This window comes from Diabrotica undecimpunctata, chromosome 1 (assembly GCF_040954645.1).
Source record: "Diabrotica undecimpunctata isolate CICGRU chromosome 1, icDiaUnde3, whole genome shotgun sequence".
In the NCBI taxonomy this organism is placed as follows: domain Eukaryota; kingdom Metazoa; phylum Arthropoda; class Insecta; order Coleoptera; family Chrysomelidae; genus Diabrotica; species Diabrotica undecimpunctata.
The window spans coordinates 174,864,343-174,877,955 of NC_092803.1; positions in this window are offsets into that span (position 1 = coordinate 174,864,343).

Here is a 13,613-nt window from a genome sequence, read left to right on the forward strand (position 1 = left end):
AATGTAAGATAGAGTCACGAACATTGAAAAAATATGGTGTCGTCACTTTGCTTTATATATTGCTGAGTCTATGTGAATATATTAAATATGTGAGTCTATGGAAAAGAGATTTGACAGTTGAATTACTAGGCCTCAATCTTGTAGGCAAATAGCCATCCTTGAGTGAAATTCTGAGAGGTGATGTTGTACCCTCTGATTGATATCTTATAATGTATTCATTTTTAATGTATTGATAATGCGTATCTGAGCTTCACTAATATTGATATATTCTTATCGCTGACTTCTTTTTTTGGTATTGGTAACCAGAGTCTGTTACATTCTATAGATGAGTTTGTTACAGATTTTTCTTCTTTTAGTAAAATGGGATTTCAGAACAGTTTCAGAACCTCTTTGATAGAAAAAGATAGAAGAATATGAACCATATCAAATAGAACAACAATTTAAAAATCAAAAGGTGTTTGCAAGTGGATGTCATCAATAAATTACATAACTGCATTTTTTATGTGAAAATTCTAAATACGTTTTTTTCGAGTGATCTGTATGCGTGGCTGGCACACAAATAAATAGCATTTTTATACATTCGTATCTTGATAAAATTAAGCTGCTATATTTAATAAATATGCTCTTGAATTAATAGCATAAATCTAACGATGCGACTATGGTATAAATGCAACTTTAAGAGCAAAAACAATAGTAATAATAAATTGACGGACGTAGTTTTTGACATTTGTTATATATCTCTTGTATTATTTATATAATGAATACATTTCTATAAAAATGAAACATTTGCTGAAAGTAAACCATCTGCCAGAGGATTATCACTGAATTTTACTTCAATATCAATAGAAAAATCAAAAATGTACGTTTTTAGCTCTAAGGGTAACAAGCAAAAGTCGGTTGGTACCATAGCGGATTAAGGGATTTCGTGGTTAATAGGGTGTGCTCCATTTTATTTACATTTTCCCACAAATCTGTACTTTGTTGGTCTACCGCAAATCAATATGTGTGATATGTGTAGCAATGGGCATAAATACATAATTTTAGATTATCGTACCAAAATCTTTAAAATCTGCTTTTGAAAATGACGTCTTACTCTTATATACTCATATTATTAAAAATTATAAATCATATACCAACAGTGAAAAAATTAAATCGAAGATAAAGATGCGTTGAGATGTACTGATGTGATGGAAGTTTCAAAAATATTTTATTTTGGTTATTTTTGGATTTGGTCATATCCAACCAAAACAAATTTTTGGTCAGATGAATATCGCCATCATTATACTTGTCGTTGACTATCATACTAAATAAAGGAAAAGAAAGTTTCCAATAACACTAATTAGACTCTGTAGAAAAGAGTGATGATGAACCAGACTTTAAAAAATATTCTTTTCAACGCTTCTCTACGGTGTATATAATTTGTAACAGATACTATATTAACTACCAAACTAAATGCAAAATCTGACGGATCTCATTCAAAAGAACAAGAGATATAAGTACAGGGGAAGTCCAGATATTACCGCCCAGCGGTAAATACCGCCCACTCTATGAAATATGTTAGACATAGAATAATAGTAACTTTGACAACGTTGAAGTGACGCCTCGTTACTACTGAGAAAACCGAGCAACAAGTGCGCCGGCCATGAGCAGAGCATGTTTAGTTGTTTGACATAAATTAACGTGTTTTGTGTGGTGCTACTCCACCACCTATACACACACCCGTACAATCACCCGTCACATCCCAGCAAACTACAATCCCTCAATTCCATACTCCTAACACACAACAACCTCCTTCTACCTACAACTACAGAATCGAGGAAATCCCCTCGGATATCTGTCAGCAGAGACCATTCTTCAGATTAATTAAAGACCTAAACCTCATCCCAAGTTTGGACTCAATAAAAGTCCTCCCGTCACAACAGGCAGCTTCCCTGCGAACCACAAAAATCCTAGATATCCACGACATCACGGCAAAACTCCGTAAAGCCACTAAAGATGACACAATCTTACTTACTGCTCGCCTAGTCAGCAAATCCCAAAATCCACCACCCGCTCCTAAAAATTCGTCTTTATACCAATTCATAATAGCCGGCGTCGGAAAAAACCTTTCCACAAAAAACATCGAGGATAACTTATCCGAAATCAACTTCCCTTTTACCAAAGTGATTCGCATCATTGCCCGCTCCACTAACCAACCCACCTCCTATATCAGAGTATTTACTAACTCTGAAGTCAAGTTCGCCGAAGCACTTTCGAGTGGTATCAAAATCGAGGGCGAACGGTTAAATTGCGAGATCCCAAGATCTGGCAACTCCGTTCCGATTCGATCGAAAAATTGCTCGAAATGTTGCAAAAGCGGACATTTCCACAATGAATGCCCAGAAAAATCAAACACATGTCCATATTGCGGACAAAATCACAGATCCTCTGCTTGGCCCAAGATATCCGATTCAAAATGCCCGAACTGTAGTGGCGCTCATCCCGCCTTCTCACCCAGATGTCCACACAGAAATGTCTTTCCTAATAACTATGACCAATCTCAACCACTGTATACACCGAAACAAATTCCCTCATACGACTTATCCTCCGACATGAAATCCATCATCCATTTCGTATCCATGACCCTATTTAACGTCTTCCCTGAAAAGAGAAGCGCGACCATCCGTACAATCAACCAAATTTCCAATGCCCTATACGGATACGCCATAACCACATCCCACTTCAACAACCGAATCAATCAAACCTTCACCCAACTCCGTAACTAAACACATCCACACCTATACATACAAACATAAATACATACACTTACTAATTCACACAATACTTTACCAACAAGCTCACACTATCAATCATAAACAAAATTCACCCAACATATCTCTTACTACACACACACTACACAAGTGAGCACCACACACACTCCTTCAGAGTCGATTAATTTACAACAAGGACAGGGGGAGATTGGTTTTCTGTGGTTTCCCAATCTCATTGCACAATGATACCTGATCCTAGGTGAGGACACAGCCACAGCTATCCTCCACGCGATTTCCAAACAACCTTAAAAAAAGGCCAAACGTTCTGAAAGGAACCGTTTTTCCATGGAGCTTGTACTTAGTGACGGGCTTGGATCCAGACGGCGGACAGCAGCTTCAGCGGCCCCACCAGTTTCTTCTTCTCGTCGGTCGTGGATGTGTTTCTTCTGATGTGTTTCTTACGACACTCCTGCCTTTAGCGGCTGCACCCGGTCTAGGTCCTCACATGATCCTACCATGCTGAAAAGCACCAATTATTATTTACGTATTAACCACCCTTGAAGAAGCACAAAGCTTAAACAAGGTTAAAACGTGCAGTCAGTCAGTCAGTGGTGCTACTATCATTTTGACATACTCGAAAATATTTTGTGAATAGCTTATTGTTTACTTAATTTGTTGATTTTTTTATTAATTAGTGACCGGTCCTCTTATAGATGGATTGAAACAGTTTCTTTCAATATTTAGAGAAATAACATTCAAAAATTGTATTTCTTGTAATATAGCGATGACGGGTAATTTCGCCCAACTTATTACCCGACCCGAGGGCGGTATTACCCTCCAGTTGGCGGTATTATACATTAATTTGTACATTTTTAATTTAGGATAAAGAATGCTAAAGATAATGGTGAATTCGCTGAAAAAGACAACTTAGAACGCAGAACATCTTCAGAAAGCTATAAATGCAGTTAGAAACGGAAAGGGAAAAAGTCAAACTACAAGGGAATTTGTTAATATAGGATTTTTATTTTTTAATACATTTTCTTATGTTCTTTTTTTAGATATCCCATACACTACAATAAAAGACAGTTTAAATACAAACAATGCTTTTGCAGCACAACTAGATCGTCATCTTATATTTTCCAGTGAACAAGAAAAGTTAGTAGCTGATCGCTGCATCCATCTGGCGCAGATGATCTATAGTCTGACGGCCATTGATTTACGGAGAATTGTCCATAAGTTTGCGGTTAAAAATAATATCCAGCACTGCTTCAACGATGACAAAAAAATCGCCGGTAACGACTGGATTCAAGCTTTCTTAAAACGGCATCCAAATCTTAATTTGAGGAAACCCGAGGCAACCAGTTTACGGAGAATTTCGGGTTTTAATGCTGAAAGTTTAGGCCTTTTTTTTCACAAATTTAAATGTAGTTTTAACAAAATATAGCTTTTAAGTCTGCCGTATATTTAATGTCGACGACACAGGTATTACCACGGTGCAGGTTCCATCCAAAATTATAGCCTCAAAAGGTGTCAAACAACTAGGAAAAGCTGTATATTGAGAGAGGTTGAAACATATCTGTGTGCTGCTCAGTAAGTTCATTAGGAACATATTGTTACGATAAATTCTGACCCAAAACGGTAAACATGTTTATTACTAATATGCTTATTCATTCGAGTATTTTCTAGGTAATGCCTACCTGACACACGAGGTTATAAAAACAACAATTCGAACCTTCTGGACAAGCCGATGTGAAAATACCCGTTTGCCGTTATAATTTCGCCGTTAGTCGAGAGGGCTGTCGATGTTTCTAGCTTAACGGTACTGGCGTATATTAACAGGACATTTTATTTGGAAGGGACAGTTAGTTTTGAAGATTCGCGCCGCGTGTAAAATGTTACGTTCGTCAAATAAATTGTACAGTAGTTTAATAAACTTTTATAAATTACCGTGTGTTTTAATAAATTAAAATAAGAACAATATAATAAATTAGTAAAGAATTAATAAAGACATTATAAATTAAATAAAGACATAACAATTAATAAATTCATATCAATATATACCTCCGATGTTTATATATCATAGAATCCGAATGTCGGAACAGCTCAAACGCAATGGACCGGTAGGCGTCATTTATGAATGCTTTGCCAAAGGCTGGAAAAGTTATTCTTGATTTGACTTAAGCATTTTAATAAACACACATCTACTTCGAAGGACAACCCAGAATTGCTGTTGCTTGATAATCACAGCAGTCACTGTTCTTTATGTGATTATGAATTTTACCGTAAAAATGGAATCATTATGTTATCGTTTCCGCTCCACACTTCCCATAAACTACAGCCAATAGATAGACATGTTTTGGACCGCTAAAATCTGCCTATCCAAATAAATGTTCACTCTAAATAAGACGAAATGTTCACCAGAAAATAACACCATTTGATGTATCTGAAATTTTCAAACGAGCCTTTTACCCTTTGTAATATTACCGCTCTTGAACTACAAATTCCTGAAGGTGATATTACTCCCTAAGATTTTGACGGCAACTGCAGAATAAATAGAACTGGAGTAGAAGAAAATAAAAAATTACAGCATAAAGAAACGCAAAAACTTCCAATTAATTGTAAAAAACATCAGTAAGAAAGTAAAACCAGTCACTAGGAAAGTCAAGTTTGATGATAATTCTTCAAGCGCTTCATCCCACGATGAAATGGAAATTTGCAATGATCATAGTTCGGATGATCCTAACAGCGACATAGAAGAAGAGTGTATGTTTTGTGAACATATGGTAAATCAGAAATGTGGTACAGATGCGGAGTTTGCCATAGAAGGGCGCATAAGGAATGTAGTGGTTACGATAATCACAAAAGTTTTATATGTGATTATTGCAAATAGAGTGTAGATTAAAATGTTTTTTATATTAGTTGTTTTACTTAAGTATTTCTTTAAATATGTTTTTTTGCACTGGGCGCAATTACCTGCATGGCCTGATAATTCCGCCTGAGTGTAAGTTTGTGACAATAAATGTAATACTCCACAGAATAAAATAAATGAACACTTTTAGGCATAAATAATAATTAGAAGTCGATAACATGACTGTATTTTGACAGTTGACATTTTGTTGACAATAAATTGCGTGGACGGCACTAACCGCACTTCTCTTCTCATACAGATCTTAGAGTCTCAATTAGAATACGGAGGTTCGTTCTTAATCAGTTAAATTAAGATCTGCAGTAAGAGAAACAAAATATTTTAAAAATTGTTCAGTCGTTGAAAAATGTCTTCAATAAACTGTATTGGAAGTATTAAAATATGTGATATCTTAATCGTCTAAATGGATGAAATAAGAAACGTATAATCAGTTCGTCTTCGTATTTATCTAGTATGTTTCTACTTGGAAAACTTCTTCTTCTTCTTAAAGTGCCTATCCGTTCCGAATGTTGGCGATCATCACGGCTATCTTTACTTTGTTTATTGCAGCGCGGAACAGTTCAGTGGTAGTCATGTTATACCACTTTCGTAAATTTTGAAGCCAGGAAATGCGTCTTCTTCCCGGTCCTCTTTTACCATTTACCTTCCCTTGGAGAATCAGCTGCAGAAGGCCGTAACGTTCTTGATTTCTTATTACATGTCCTAGATATTCCAACTTTTTAGTTTTGACGGTCATGAGAATTTCACATTTTTTCCCCATTCTACGCTGGACCTCCACATTAGTAACTCTGTCAACCCAAGATGTACGTAAGATGCGCCTATAACACCACATTTTGAAAGCTTCGAGCCGATTCATAGATGCAACAGTCAGTGTCCACGCTTCCATTCCGTAGAGCAGAACTGTGAATATGTAGCAATTCAATAGACGGCATTTTGTTTTTAATGATATTATATTTTAGTGGTCCCATTGGCTATTTAAATTGGTGCCTAGATATGTATATTGCTTGACTCTTTCGATATTCTGTTGGTTGATTGTAAGTTGAGCGTTTAATATTGGTTTTTTACTAATTGTCATAAATTTGGTTTTCTTTATGTTAAGAGCTAGTCCGTATCTGTTGCTGACTTCTGTTATGCGATTTGTTAATATCTGTAAGTCATTCAGATGGAAAACTTGGAAAACTTATTAGTTGTTAAGGTATCACGTGTATAAAGTTTCTATATTTTCTCAAAGTTTACCTTTTACTCAGTATTCTAGAAATGAAGACACACTCGGAGAGGGAAAGATAGATTCCCTGGGTAAATCTCCCATTTAGCTGATTTATATTGCCAGCCATCTATTTTGGATAACAGAAAACAGATACACTGTGTATAACCGAACTAAGTAGATCCCGCTGATTATATTTTGAAAATAACTTTATCTTCCAGAAACAAATTTTTGTAAGTGGTTGTATAGAGTGTGACGTACTATGTGACGTACTATGCACCAGAAAGTTTGAGTGCTTTTATTTCCCGCCTAAAAGTATATTGTCGTTCTCACTATGACATGATATGTTTCATATTGATCAATAACTCATCAAGTAGTGCCAGAATCGAAGATATACTCGGAGAAAGAATCATTTCTACTTCTTCTTCTTCTCATGGCGCCGTCTCCTTTCGAAGGTTGGCGATCCAAATGGCAATTGTAGTTTTGGAAACTGCTGCGCGAAAGATTTCTGCGGATGAGCGGTCGAACCTTCTCCTTAGGTCTTTCAGCCACGAGTTCTGGCGTCTTCTACTTAACAGAGTGTTATTGCTACGTAACATCGTTTATTTTAAGCTATTCATTTTAAGATTGTTCATTGACATTCGCTAACGATATTCACTTCGTCTTCCCTCGTTAGAGGTCGCTACAAGCATACTCTGATAATATTTTCCTATAATTGCCATACTAGACGGTGCGTTTTGATTTGGATTTAGTCTTCTTACAAATCTCTCTGATGACGTGTAGACCCAGAAACACGTGTAAGATAATGGCAAGTGACTCGAATTAAATCCAAACGCAACCGTCTATATATTTATTATATTTATTTTATCTAATCATTAAAAGGGGGCCTGCGTAGCGCAAGCGGTAGGATGTTTGCCTCGCAAGCCGGTGGTCCGGAGTTCGAATCCTACCGCCGGCAAGAACATCTAGACATTTTAAAAATGTCTATAGGCCCCAGGTCGACTCAGCCTGAATAAAAATGAGTACCTTGGGTAAAACCAGGGGTAATAATAGACGGTTGAAGCGTAGCACTGGCCATGTTACCTTCCTAGTATACCGTAGGCCCTAGATATAGCAGACTACCCTGCTATACTCCCAAAGCCGCGACAGCGGTATAAAACGGGAGATTATTATATTATATAAAATAATTTAACAATCTATTGTGATACCCATATGATCTTTTTCCTATTTATTGGATGTTCCCCACATTGATTTAAAAGTTCTTCTTCTTCTTCTTCCTCTTTATAAGGAATTCTGCTTATTCATTGCTATTTTGACGACACGGGTCTCTTATGACGCATATGTCATTATTATTACAATTGATCTGCTGTTTCTGATTCCAAAGTAGTTGTGAATAATTTTGTGTTCCTCTCTTTTCAGTTGCTGAACCAAGCGTTTTTTGTACTTGGTTTTATTTTATGTAAACATATGTGAAATACCACGTTTCGTTCCATTTAGACCATGTAGTCTACTCAGTTTTGTGTTAGTGCTTCCACTATTTTTCATTAATAGGTTACAAATCAATAGCGTTTTCGTAATCGATAAACTGAACATAATTAGCAGTTTAATGTGTTTACTTATTGATTTAAATCTTACTGCTATTTAATAAGATATAAATCAAATTGGGAGTTACTAAATCGTAAGAGTTTTATGAATTTAAAAATCAAAAGACCAATAAAAATCGGAGCAAAACTCTAGTCTAGTAGTCGCATTATTAATTATATTAATAACAATATTATTATGATTGTCATGATTAACAATAAATACTAAAAATCTTAAATTTTATATCAACCCTTCTGATAACAATAGAATGTGTTCCCTTAAACTCACCTGGATTAAAATCAAATACGATCTCTTTTTTGAAGTCCTCCATGCACTCATCGCTCTCGTTGAAGACATGCAGTGCTTTGTTTGCATGTCTCGATGACGGATGTCTTTATTAGGTCTAGTTTAAACCCCGAAGTTATTGTTGCGGATTATATGTGTGACGCGGTAAATACCCGTGGGGAAATTCGTGGAACACTAGGGGTGAAATTTTGAATAATGCGCTGTAATGTTTTGATGACTAAACATTTAGCATTCATTTTTTTACAGAAACCCTAAAATAGAATCGTCAAACTTATTCATACAAAGTATAATAAATAATTGTTGTTTTTCCACGCCTAATGAACATACTGACTCTACAACATTTGTCTTTACTTTGTAGATAACCAATATGTATATGTTTTTTGAAATTTGTATAATTGATAAGTTTACATAATTTTTTTAACGGTACTCCATTTTGCTTATTTAAACTACGCCTCAGTGGGTTTAAATTCAACTTTCAAAAACGCGCGTGTTCAAAGTTACCATGGCAACATCAACAGTTTTAAATATTGATCTGACCTGATAGCAGAACATACCTTGTAACGTCAAATAAATATTACTAAAATATTAATAAAATATTACTAACAAATGTTTTAAAATCTTTATTCAAATATTTGAAAATCCTAATCTTTTAGGGGGGAACCAAGGACTAGGGGAACGTAACGATAGAGGCGATAGTCTAATACAATTCTGCCAAGAACAAAGTCTAATAATCACAAACACGTTCTTTAAATACGGTTATATACATGGCGCTCACCAGCAGATAAACTGGAAAAAGTTGTAAGAAACCAAATCGACTATATAATGATTAAAGAGAGATATCGTAACACCATTAAATCAGTTAAAACATATCCAGGAGCAGATGTCGCATCAGACCATAACCCACTAATCGCTAATGTCACGCTTAAGCTTAAACGTATAAGAAAACTACAAAGACCTCCAAAATTAGATGTTAGAAAACTGAAAGAAGTTGATATAAAAATCAAACTTCAACAGAAAATATACGAAAACTTTGATAAATTAGATACTAACACTTATGAGATAAACGAACAATGGGAAACACTAAAAAACTGCCTCCTCGCTCCATGCAAAGAGATATTAAAAGAAACGATACGAAAGAAAGACAATTGGATGACCGACGAGATACTCGGCATGATGGAACAACGAAGACAAGCCAAGAACAAAGACAGTCACAATTACAAAATCGTTAATAACGAAATCAGAAAAAAGATAAGGAGACAAAACAAACTTACTATGAGGAAAAATGTAAAGAGATAGCGGATCTTCAGAACAAATACGGCCTATTCAACATACATAAAAAGGTTAAAGAAATGGCAGGACTCAACTCTTTTAGATAAAAATGGAAATACTATGATAACGACTGACGAAAAACTAAAACGATGGGAAGAGTATATGGAAGAGCTCTTCGACGACGAAAGAGGAAACCCACAAGACTTGTCTTTTGAGTACAGAGAAACAAGTGCAGAAATTACAAAGGAAGAAATAATGTATGCACTAAAGAACACCAGAAACGGAAAAAGCCCGGGGCTAGATCAACTGCCTATTGATATCCTTAAAATAATAGAAAATGGGTACATTGATGCCCTCTTAAAGCTTTTTAATAAAATTTATCAATCGGGTGACATACCCAACGAATGGTTGACCTCAACATTCATTTGTCTCCCAAAAAAGAAAAATGCTAGAGAATGCACCGACCACCGTACCATAAGCCTGATGTCTCACACACTTAAATTGTTTTTAAAGATCATTCATAAACGCATTTAGAAAACACTTGATATGGATATTGAAGAAACTCAATTTGGATTCCGTAATGGCGTAGGTACCCGTGAAGCTCTATTTGCATTCAACGTACTAATCCAGGGATGCTTGGATGTGAACCAAGATATGTACGTCTGTTTCATACACTACAACAAAGCTTTCGACAAAGTCCGCCACAAAGAGCTAATGGACATCCTCAAAGCAAAACAAATACAACACAATGACCTTCGAATTATAACAAATCTATATTATAAACAGCAGGCACACGTACGCATTAATGAACACACATCAGAAGAGTTCGAAGTTAAAAGAGGAGTGCGACAGGGGTGTGTATTGTCACCACTACTATTCAATGCATACTCTGAAGAAATTATGAAAAGAGCTCTTGAGGGAGAAACAGTAGGAATCAAGGTCAATGGAACACCAATTAACAACATTAGATATGCGGACGATACTATCATAATAACAGACAACCTCCGAGACCTCCAAAAGCTAATGAACAAGATAGTTGAGTATGAAGAGGAATATGGATTATCAATAAACACCAAGAAAACCAAATTTATGAGGATATCAAAAACCCAAAATAATGGTGAAAGCCTGACAATTAACGGTAGTGCTTTAGAACAAGTTGAAAACTACCACTATCTTGGCACAATAATTAATCACACAAACGATTACTCCAAAGAAATCAAAGTTCGAATAGAGAAAGCACGTACAAACTTCAATAAAATGAGAAAGGTACTTTGTGCAAGAGAACTAAAATTGGACTTGAGAGTTATACTGGCAAGGTGCTATATTTTCTCGACTCTGCTTTATGGGATAGAAGCATGGACACTTAACGCGTCGACTGCTAAAAAGTTGGAAGCATTTGAAATGTGGGTGTATAGAAGAATCCTGAAGATATCATGGACCGAGCATGTAACAAACAACGAAGTCATGAGAAGAATCAACAAAAGAATGGAAGTATTGGAAACCATCAAGACACGAAAGCTGCAATACCTGGGGCATGTTATGCGTAATGAGAGATACAACCTACTTCAATTGATTATACAAGGGAAAATCCAGGGCAAGAGAAGTGTAGGAAGAAGAAGAATCTCATGGTTGCGTAACTTAAGGGAATGGTACGAATGCACATCAATTGAACTATTCAGAGAAGCAGCATCTAAGATCAGAATAGCCATGATGATTGCTAACCTCTGTCGCGGAGATGGCAAGTGAAGAAGAATCTTTTAAATGAATGTGAACAGTACACTTTGTATTGTTTGAAATATTTATACTTACGTTTTTTAAAGCATAAAAATGCTATTCAAACTAATACTAGCGACATTCTCGGAAACCAATGGGGTTGTATTTCCATTAATGGCACTCCCAATAATGTTTGAAACATTCTTCTTATTTTTAATACTGTTTTCAACGTAACCAGTCGTCACAGCTGCCGATTTTCATCCTACATGTCGTTGGATTTGATCTATTGTCATGCGACTATTCGCCATAATTGTAGCGGACGTACATCGAAAGGCATGTCCCGTGTATTTTTCAGGATCGTCCAATGTTAGATAAGGTGTAATTTGCAAGGGACATGCTCCAAATATGTTAATATCAACTACTGCATGCACTTCTCTTTATCATACCGTAAGAAAACCCGACCTATACTTACATTTTTAGGGCGCAATAATAAATACTTCTTCACCAAACGCACATAATGAATTGCATAGCTATCACCAACTGTAAAACGATGAGCCATCCCAGTCTTAGATGGCCAGATAGTAATAAGCAATACGCTTCCTTCTTCCTTGATGTCATTTAAGCATAAATCGCACAATTCATACCTTCTGCAAGAGCCAAAGATACCGCAAATGACTTCCACCTTCAAAAATAAATCCGTAATGTTCGAAGCTTCTGTGAAAAATTTTCGCAAATCGTCTTTCTTGAATACATACGCCTTCTTAGCCACGTCATTCTTGCCAATTGCCTTCATGAATGCCTTGCACTTTCACAAATATTTTTAAATCGACCCCTTTGTTTATCCTCAACGTACTTTGCAATTTAGAATGGATAGCCCACATAGTCGACTGCTTGTACTGTTCCGACGTTGTCTAAAGGTAAGCAAGCACAACTCTTTCATCTGTATCTGTTACCTTTTTCTCTTCCATCCATTTAATGAACTTAACGTATTCTTTTTTATAAGCTTCTTTCGATTTTTGCGGTATTAACTGGGATTCTGCTTTACTATTTGATTAATCAATGTTAGATACAGCCAGTAATACCAAATAATCTTATGTGACAGATTGCAAATTCATTTTTGGTTTTCTCATTTCCATAACAATATAATTCCAATAAAAAAATAGCCTAAAGCATTCATGAATACCTGTTCTTTAAAACACTTGTTCTATTTCGAAAATTGCGCGTGTTTTAATATACTATTTATGTAGTTTTTTTCTTTTGACTTCTCAAGTTGCCGCGAATATGATGGGTTAACAATTATGTGCTCTGTTGATATCATGAAATCATAGGCTTCTAATACTTATATGATATGGTGCTCTTGTAATAATTGCGTAATAAAAATATTTTTTAATTTCTTGTTTACAAAGAATAGGTATCAAAGAATATGCCGTAATACATCTTCGTCTTTTTATCTTAGCACTACAATAAACACTGCTTATTTATTACTTTAAAACTAATTAAAAATAAAACAAGAAGTAGGAATTAAGTGGCACAGAAAATTGAACTAATACAAAATGTGATATAATATTTGAAAGCAATTAAAAGGGAAATCCAGAAGTTTTTGGATAGATTTTGCAAATATGCTATCTTTCTCCTTTTATTGATGGCCAAAAGTTCTCTGTCTCTTCCCATTATGTGCATCTCGTTTGTAATATAATCGGTCCATGGTATTTTCAAAATACTCCTAAAAAGCCACGTCTCAAAAGAGTCCAGCTTTCTTATTAAGTCAACATTAACAGTCCAAGCACATTTTACCATCCGATATGGGATTTGCAGATTGAGTCTTTGGTTACTCAGAAATTTCCTCATCTTCAAATATGCTTTT